The 9,334-nt window shown below is 38.3% G+C and overlaps 1 long non-coding RNA gene across 1 annotated transcript in view; it reads left to right on the top strand.

Annotated features, from left to right (window-relative positions):
- The first annotated feature begins 358 nt into the window (after positions 1-358).
- The window catches only part of LOC138852987 (uncharacterized), a 95,478-nt gene continuing 86,502 nt past the window's right edge, over positions 359-9,334 (top strand). The window contains exon 1 of the long non-coding RNA XR_011392227.1: positions 359-502. This is a non-coding gene — a long non-coding RNA (uncharacterized lncRNA). The remainder of the gene's footprint in view (positions 503-9,334) is intronic.

The raw sequence follows: 9,334 nt of genomic DNA, 5'->3' as shown, positions 1-9,334 counted from the left end.
CTGACAGGATAAAATATACAAGTTAAGGTAGCAAAAGAATAAAAAAAAAAAAATAATAATAATAATAATAATAATAAAAATGGCAATGACTTGGTTATAATATGCTAGTAAGATGGTAGACAGGATAATATAAAAGTTGTAGTTGAAAATACTAGTTTAAAAAAGTATAGAATAAAAATGGTCAATAAAAGAAGTTTACAATAAGTTTGATCAATATAGTTTAAAGCAAAATTGGGCAATCACCTTTTCCGAATCAGTTGTGAACCATACCTTGTACAAATAAGTTAAACATTTATCATTCATCGTTTCAAAGATAAGCAGGCCTCAATACGCTGTCAGTGGCCCTTATAAACTCAACAAGAAGCAGCAGTAGCCACAATATTGTGACTGTCTGTGGCCCTATAAACCCCAACAACAACAAAATATTGTGATTTATTAATCAAAACAACAATTATAAACATGAACCTTTTGAGGAAGAGGACGGAAAAGTAAAGAAATTGAGGTAAATGATCATTTTTCTCCTTTAACAGTATTCATAAATATGTGGTGTTATCTCTCAAACAAAAGGACCCCAGTGAAAATAAGTCACTTTGACTTTTTTTTGGGGTTATCCTTGGTAATTTACACTATGTATGATAATTGTCCTTATGTCTACCTGTGCCTAAATAAACTTACTTACTTAAAGTCCAGATTTGCTTGAAATAAATGTTTATTCATAAAAAAATATTACCTGGAGTTAGTATCAATATTTTTCTCTAAAGCTATTTTACTCTCATCATTGTGGACAAGACCCAAGATGATGCTGGAAATTAATTAAAGGTGTTTAAAGGTAAGATGCAAAATCCAATTTATTTAAAGGACTAGATAAAAAATTAAGATAAGGTTAGATCTGCATAAGTGCACTTTTTATGGATGTCCATAACTTATGTGCCGTCAAGTTAGTTATAATTTTGTTATATATGTAAACCTAAATAAAATAAAATATTTAGAGTAATTATAGAGATGAGTGCTTTTTGTGCATTCAGCAGCAATCTATAATTTGAACTAATCAATATTTAGCTTTTTTCGTGCAAATAGGAAGAAAATAGTAATTGCTGAGTCTGGCTACTCAACATATTTTGGTAATAAATTATAGTCAGACACTGCAACATCATGGAATCTTGGTACAAAGACTTCTACGCTTGTCCAACCTTTGGATGATGACCTACTTACATTAGTGGCAGGTCCCACTGTGATCCCGTCTCCTCCTGCTTCGAGTCACCTAACTGCAGTATATAAGCCACCTCTCTGGCCCTATGCTGTACTTCCTACAAGAGTGATGGACTGAACACATCAAATTCAGGCTGAGGGACTGATTACCTGAAACTCCTCCTTTCCTTACCCATTTCTACTTTGTATTGGACAGATGAAGCCACTGTATGGTGAAACGTTTCTTCAATAAAGATTCTCATATGTTGCATAAGTGTCTCATAGTTTAAATTGTCTAATATAAAGTGGGTTGTGCCATAGGGATAGTTATAAGGTATACAAATGGAAAAAACAATGTAACTTTATGTAACCCAAAATAACCTAACAGAATAGTACTTAGCATAACCAAATCTAGCCTAATAAATGATTTTATAATATTACTCACATTGCAGCATGCAAAACTGTCGATTTATGACATAAACAGTGAATATACACGTATCAGTATGAGAAGAAATTACTCCGCAATAATGTGTATTGGAGTAAGTTTATTCATGTATAGGCACCCATAAATACAGTTACATAAATTATCATACATAGCAGCATATGTGTAGATTACCTAGGATAACCCAAGAAAGTCAAAGTGACTATTTCCATTGGGGTCTTTGGAAATAGATGTGTTCATATGTTTCACCATAATTGACTTGGCACATCATGTGACTGATGAGTGGCTAGGTGTGAATATTAACAGCTGATTGGTTGAATATTAACAGCTGATTGTTTTGCAATTTTTATTCCAAAATAACAGTTTGCACAAGAAATAGTGCATGAGTTCCTCCAAAGAACTCATGCACCACTTTCAATAACTGTCAAAAATTTAACAAAATTTAACACAGCCCATCCTAACTTTACCTAGCATAATTTAATCTAATGAAACCTAACCAAAACTAACATTGGTCAACAACAAAAATGCTTCTGAGATCAGAGTAGCAATTTCCAACTAATTTTAGGTCATTGAAAATGAATACAGTATCGTGGTTAAAATTGTTTGTTATCTCTACTTTTCCATATACACCTATGTATCACAACAGGTTCCAACAGGCTTGCAGCAGTGTGTTTCTTACCACACTCACAGTCTTACTGCCCTTCATTATTGTTCCAGCAATCATAGAAGGTGGTTGTGCTGTGCAAGTTTATATTTTATATGAAAGGTAGGTGATTTTCTTAGCCAAGCACTTTTCAAACTTATAATAAATACTCACTGAGCAAGCTATTGATATGCATATGAGGCATATATTAATTTTATTTTCCTACTGAATGCTATAAATACTTCTGCTTAGATATCATGCTCTGTATTATAATAAATTAATGAACAAATTTTCTGTTTATCTTCTAATTGTTTGTTGTTTTCTTCTTTCAGATGCCGCATACTTGTGTGAATAGGGCAGACAACTTCTGCTACACATGCGGTGAGGTAAACTTTGCATCACAGAAACACTGTATAACTGCTATGGTTAGAAAGGCATATCACCTACATTTTGGATGCAAGATTGGTGACCAGGATAAGAACTAGGCTCCACACATATGCTGCAACAAATGTGCTACTAACCTTCACTAATGGTTGAACAGGAAGAGAAAAGGAATGCCTTTTGCTGTGCCAATGACAGGCGGGAGCCAACAAAAGATTCCAACAATTGTTATTTCTGCATGGTACCTCCAGTACAAAAGGGCTTGTCAAAGAAAAAAAAGGGGTCCACTGAATAACCAAACATTCCATCAGTTATTTGCCCAGTTCCACATGAAGAAGGTCTACCTGTTCCTGATGCACCAACTTCGGTATCCTGCAAGTCAGATGAAGAAAGTGGTGAGGAGGAAGAAGAGAAGGATGACAGTGCTGGATTGCAGAGTGACTGAAACTTTGATGAAGCACACTCCTCTAGGCCACATCTCATAACAAAAGGGAAACTCCATGACTTTGTCAGGGATCTGCAACTACCCAAAAATAAGGTAGAGTTGCTAGGCTTTTGTCTTCGACAGTGGAATCTCCTAGCAGCTGATGTGAAGATTTCAAAATTTCGTGACTGTCATCAGCAGTTCAATGATTTCATAATAGAAGGTGATTTAGTGGCCTGCAACAATATTAATGGTCTAATGGAAGCACTTGGCATTGACTGTGAACCCAGTCACTGGAAGCTGGTCATAGATTCATCAAAAACGAGTATGAAAGGTGCCTTGCTGCATAACAGCAATAGTAAACCATCAGTTCCTGTGCGCTATGCACCACATATGAAAGAAACTTATGAGAATATAAAGCATATGTTGCAATGCATGAAATATGATGAACATCAATGGCAACTCTGTGGTGACTTAAAGGTTGTTGTTCTTGTGATGGGCTTGCAGGGCAGATACACCAAGTACTGCTGCTTTCTATTTGAATAGGACAGCAGTGCAAGAGGTTCCCACTACACCAGGAGAGACTGGCCACCTCATCAATCACTGGAACCTGTTATCAAAAATGTTCAACATCCACTTCTCATTGAACCAAAAAAAATTTTGCTACCACCACTACACATAAAACTGGGGCTCATGAAAAACTTTGTAAAAGCTATGGTCAAATCCAGTCAGGGATTCTAACATCAAAATTCCCCCTCACTGAGCGAGGCAGAGGCGTCGTAAATGGGGGGCCGCCCCGGGTGACACCATTTAGGGGTGACACCATAGAGCCTCTAAAGAAGGTGACACTAATGCCCAAAACAGTGCTGCACCAACATAAGAGAAGAATCCTTCATTTCTATATAGCCTATTATATATTAACAAAGTACAAATAAGCCTATCTAAGGAAAATCATTGATTTTGATGATGTGATAGGTGATTTTGCATAATTGAAGGCAAGGAAATGTAAGATCAGATTCACTGAGATGTTACCTGTACTCAAGGTCAGATCGGAACTAGCGTTTCTCTGATATTGCAATGTTTTTCTTTATTTTTCAAGTTTTTTTTTTTTTTGGCATTGTTAAAGATGAATAAATGTAGGATCTGTTGGCTGTACTCAAAGTGGTATTTGAGTTTGTTTCCTCAATATTATTACGTTTATTTATTTTATCATTAATAAAGTCGAGAAGTATTCTCCTGTTCAGTTTATGGTCTTAAATGTTCTCATTGTTAAACATTTGTCGCTGGTCATGCAGTAGTGACATAACTGGAGTTTACCTCCCCCCCCACCCTTGAATTTCATGGGGGTGACACCAGAGATGCTCCCCCGGGTGACACCAGAGATTCCGCCCCGGGTGACACCAGAGATGCCGCCCCGAGTGACACCATCTCTAGCGACGCCTCTGGAGCGAGGCTAAGATAATAGAGGGAGTCTTCAATGGTCCTCAGATTCAAGAGCTTCTTAAAGATGGTGACTTTGAATCAGATCTTCATGGGGAGGAGAAAGCTGCTTGGGAAGCGTTCAAGTTATTGGCGAAGGGATTTCTTGGAAACAGAAAGGAAGGTATCTATGAAGAATTGGTGGAAAACCTCATCAAAGCTTACAAGAACATGGGATGTAACATGTCACTGAAAATCTATTTTTTTGACTCACATTTAGACTTTTTCAGCAAACTGTGGGGCAGTTAGTGACAAACATGGTGAAAGGTTTCACCAAGATATTTCCAACATGGAAAAGTGGTACCAGGGCAAATGGGGCACAATAATGTTTGCAGACTATTGCTGGACTTTGGCAAGAGATGATTCTTCAGCCCACTATAAGTGTCAAGCAAAAAGGCAGAGAGTAGGTATGGATTAGAGTTTAAAACATACTGACACATACTGTATGTTATAATAAAATACAGTGGAACCTCGGCTTACAAACGCCCCACCATGCAAACTTTTCAGGATACGAACTGTTTGGTTGATTTTTTACTTTTGGATACAAACGAAGTTTCAGGATGCATACTTCCCCCTCAAGTGATGTTCCTTAAATAAATAAATAAATATATAAAATATCTGTTTCTTTGCATTTACATATCATAGTATGATTGGAGCAAAGAAAGCCACTATCGTGCTGAGGCATTTTGGGCACACTTAACCTACTTATGTCTAGACAGGTGAAGAGTGGTAGTGGTTATGAATGTTTAGCTCCTCCAACCCCATGGACTTCCCCAAAGACACAATAGATTCCACAACAGGCAGAGGGTCGACAGGGTCAGGGTCAGCCTCAAACCCTTCAAAATCCTTGTCAGGGACACAATCTGGCAACAGTTTTCTCCATGCAGAGTTCAAAATCCTGGAAGTCACTCCCTTCCAAGCCTTACCTATAAGGCTATGTAATGGAGGATACTGAAGTGATTCCTCCAGAACTCTCTTAGGATCAATCCAGTATCTGAGGTCACTTCAAAGCACCTTTGAAACATTGCTTTCGTGTAAATTTTTTGAAGTTAGAAATGACCTGCTGGTCCATGGGCTGGATGAGAGGAGTGGTGTTAGGAGGCAAGAACTTCACTGTTATAAAACTTAACTCCATAGACAATAGGTCTACCAAATTTGGAGGATGAGCAGGAGTATTGTCCAGTACCAGGAGGCACTTGAGTGGCAATTTATTTTCCTGGAGGTATTTTTTCACACTTCGTGGACCCAGTCAATGAAAATTTGCCTTGTGACCCATGCCTTATTATTAGCTTTCCACAACACCCACAATTTACTCTTGACGACATTGTTTTTCTTGAATGCTCTGGGATTTTCAGAGTGATACACCAGTAAAAGGCTTCACTCTGAAATCCCCACTAGCATTACTACAGAACAAAAAAGTAAGCTTATCCTTCATAGGCTTTTGTTCTGGCAGTGCCTTTTCCTCCTGCATGATGTAGGTTCTCTTTGGCATTTTCTTCCAAAAGAGGCCTGTTTCGTCACAATTGAACACTTGTTGAGGGACAAATCCTTCAGCCTCTACATACTTCTTGAATTCATGCACGAATTCTTCAGCCGCACGTTTCTCTGAACTTGCAGCCTCGCCATGCCTTACAACACTGTGTATGCCACTACGCTTCTTAAATCTGTCAAACCAGCCTTTGCTGGCCTTAAATTCACTAACAGCACCACACAGTCCAGGCATTTTGTTCACGAAATCTGCATGAAACTGCTTTGCCTTTTCACAAATGATCAACTCCACAACACTATATCCCGCTAACTTTTATCATTGATCCACACCAGCAATAACTTCTCCACATCTTTGATTATTGTTGTTCTTTGTTTCATTAGCATATTCACCCCTTTCACAACATTAACTTCCTTGATTTCCACTTTCTTTGCCAGGATGGAAGTGTTTGTTGATTTGGATTTGCCATACATCCTGGCAAACTGGAGCACACATACACCACTTTTGTACTACTTTGCTACAATTTCTTTCTTGAATTCTATTGTGTTTCTCACTTTCTTTACCAAAGGGCTACCATTAGGAACTTTCTTTGGGCACATGGTGGCTTATTTCACAGTTGCACTCAACAAACAACCACAAAAAACGATGGAGTGTTGCTCATTCACGGAGAGACACAGCCAGACTGACTCATGCATGTGGTGGAGTGGCAGGTGGACACATCCAATACGGCCAATTTCCGAGTTGCCTGCCGAAATCCAGGGTAGAATTTCGGCCAAAAAAGTGGCTGAAATTCGATTTGGCTGATATCTTCACTGGCTGATATCTGGGGGTCCACTGTACTTAGGTCTACTGTTAGCTTAATATTAGTGTAAACTTGTTACCTGGCATTTGTATGCATTTACAAGTGGAAAAAATGGTATTCTACTTTCCGGTGATAACTGCTTTAAAGCGGTAGCCTGGAGCCTAACTCGCCATATAAGTGGGGCCCTATTATAAATAAATACGAGTTTATCTTCATTTAGTGATGTACTCGTTTACCAACCACTTGGACTTATGACCAGCTCTCCAACCAATATGCTAACCTAAGTATATTAGAGCTGATTTCCTTTATTTTGTTACAGTATACAATACACTACTGAATAAAAATTTAAAAATATACTAAAAATGTTATAAATGGTGTAAAGAATTTAAAAAAATATCTAAAGATGGTTGACACAACCCCACTACCAGTATAGTATGCTTCTTGCTTAATGACCAATTCGCTTACCAACCTAGTCTTAGGAATGGAACCTCATCGTTAAGTAAGGAGAGGCTGTACTAAATGTGCATCACTACTGCACCATCACAAAGTTGAAATATCGTAAAGTGAGGAGAATCTGTACTGGGGAAGAGATTAATGCCTTTTAAATGATTAGAAGCCCTATCATTTACTTTAGCCAAATGGAAACTTTGGGTTAATGAGTTTTGTGAAAGTAGTTAGGGCAGAACCAACAATAGGAGCCAGCCATTCTTAAAAACCTCATCATTGTACAATCTCTGTGAGTATTGTAAGCAGTAATGTTTGTCATCTTGCCCTTGGCAAGTACCATCTTGCTCTGCTTCACACAAATCTCAATGTATTGGAATGTACCCTGACCAAAATCAAACTTTGCAATATCTACAGTGTAATGGCCAGCTAATCACACAAATAGCAATTGCATCCTGCACATATGATCATCCCAGTATTACTGCATACAACAATGTCATTGAAGTATGACTTTATTCTATCCAGATCCAAGGTGACTTGGTGGATGAATCACTGGAAGGAGCATGGTGTATTGCATAGGCCAAATGGCATATGGTAAGTGTAGAGACTGCATGGACTGTGAATGCTGAGATCTCTAGTATGTAGTGTCATTGGCACTTGGTAAATTAGTCAAATCAGGTCAGTCCTGGAGATGTGTCTCACCTCAGATACCAGATTCTAGGTCAGTAATATCATCAGTCCTGGGCAGTGGGTACCAGTCCACCAGTGCAACATTACTGATCCACTTATAGTCAGTGAACGTGCAGTATTTGCCATTTGGCATGGGCACCATTAAACACAGAGATGCCCATCATTGCGGAGGTTTAACCCTGTAAGTGTCCAGACCCCTGATCTGAAAAGTGTCCACAGCATCCAAGAATTTTATTTTTTTTTTTATTTTTTCTTATGAAACCAACTTACGAGGTGATATAAAAAAGACCTGGAAAACCCTATCAGCAATTCTAGGAACAATAAAATCCCAAGCTCAGATACCCCACCCAATGACTACCTCACTGGCAACTACCTGAACACACTGTTCCTAGCTCCGACTAACCCTACTGAATTCTCCCTTATCAACACACTAAAAAACAAGACAGGAGATTTAAATACCCTACCACTCTTTATATACAAAAAAGCGTCACAAGTACTATCACCAATCATTGCAACACTCTTTAACAAATCCATAGAATCATCTACCTTCCCTACAGTTCTCAAAATAGTAAGGGTTACCCCGATCCATAAAGGAGGAGACCAAACAGACTTGAATAACTATAGGCCAATATCCAACTTACACCCTCTCTCTAAAATCTTTGAAAAATTAATTCATAAGCAAATCTATTCCTACCTCATCTCCCACAACATACTCAACCCCTGTCAGTTTGGGTTCAGGCCTAATAAAAATACTAATGATGCTATTATACACATGCTAGAACACATATACACTGCAATAGAGAAAAAAGAGGTCCCACTGGGGATCTTCATAGACTTACATAAAGCTTTTGATACATTTGACCATGACTTGCTCCATATAAAATTGTTGCACTATGGTATAAGAGGGCACTCCCTCAACTACCTAAAGTCTTATCTCAGCAACAGAAGCCAATATGTGTACACAAACGGGGCAAACTCTTCAGCACAGACAATTACAGTTGGTGTCCCACAGGGAAGTGTCCTAGGCCCTCTTCTCTTTCTCATATACATAAATGACCTACCAAATGCATCGCAACTACTCAAACCCACACTATTTGCAGATGACAATACATATGTCTTCTCTCACCCAAACCCAGTCACGCTAGCCAATACTGTAAATACCGAATTACAGAAAATATCTACCTGGATGAGTAATAACAAACTTACTCTAAACACTGACAAAACCTACTTCATTCAGTTTGGTAACAGAGCTACAGACGTCCCTCTTAACATAATGATAAACGGATCACCTATCACAAAACTCACAGAGGGAAAATTCTTAGGAATCCACCTTGATAACAGACTCAAATTTCAAA

Source organism: Cherax quadricarinatus, chromosome 20 (assembly GCF_038502225.1).
Source record: "Cherax quadricarinatus isolate ZL_2023a chromosome 20, ASM3850222v1, whole genome shotgun sequence".
NCBI lineage: Eukaryota > Metazoa > Arthropoda > Malacostraca > Decapoda > Parastacidae > Cherax > Cherax quadricarinatus.
The sequence above is the reverse complement of the archived record's forward strand: the minus strand, read 5'-3'. Positions and strand labels throughout refer to the sequence as shown.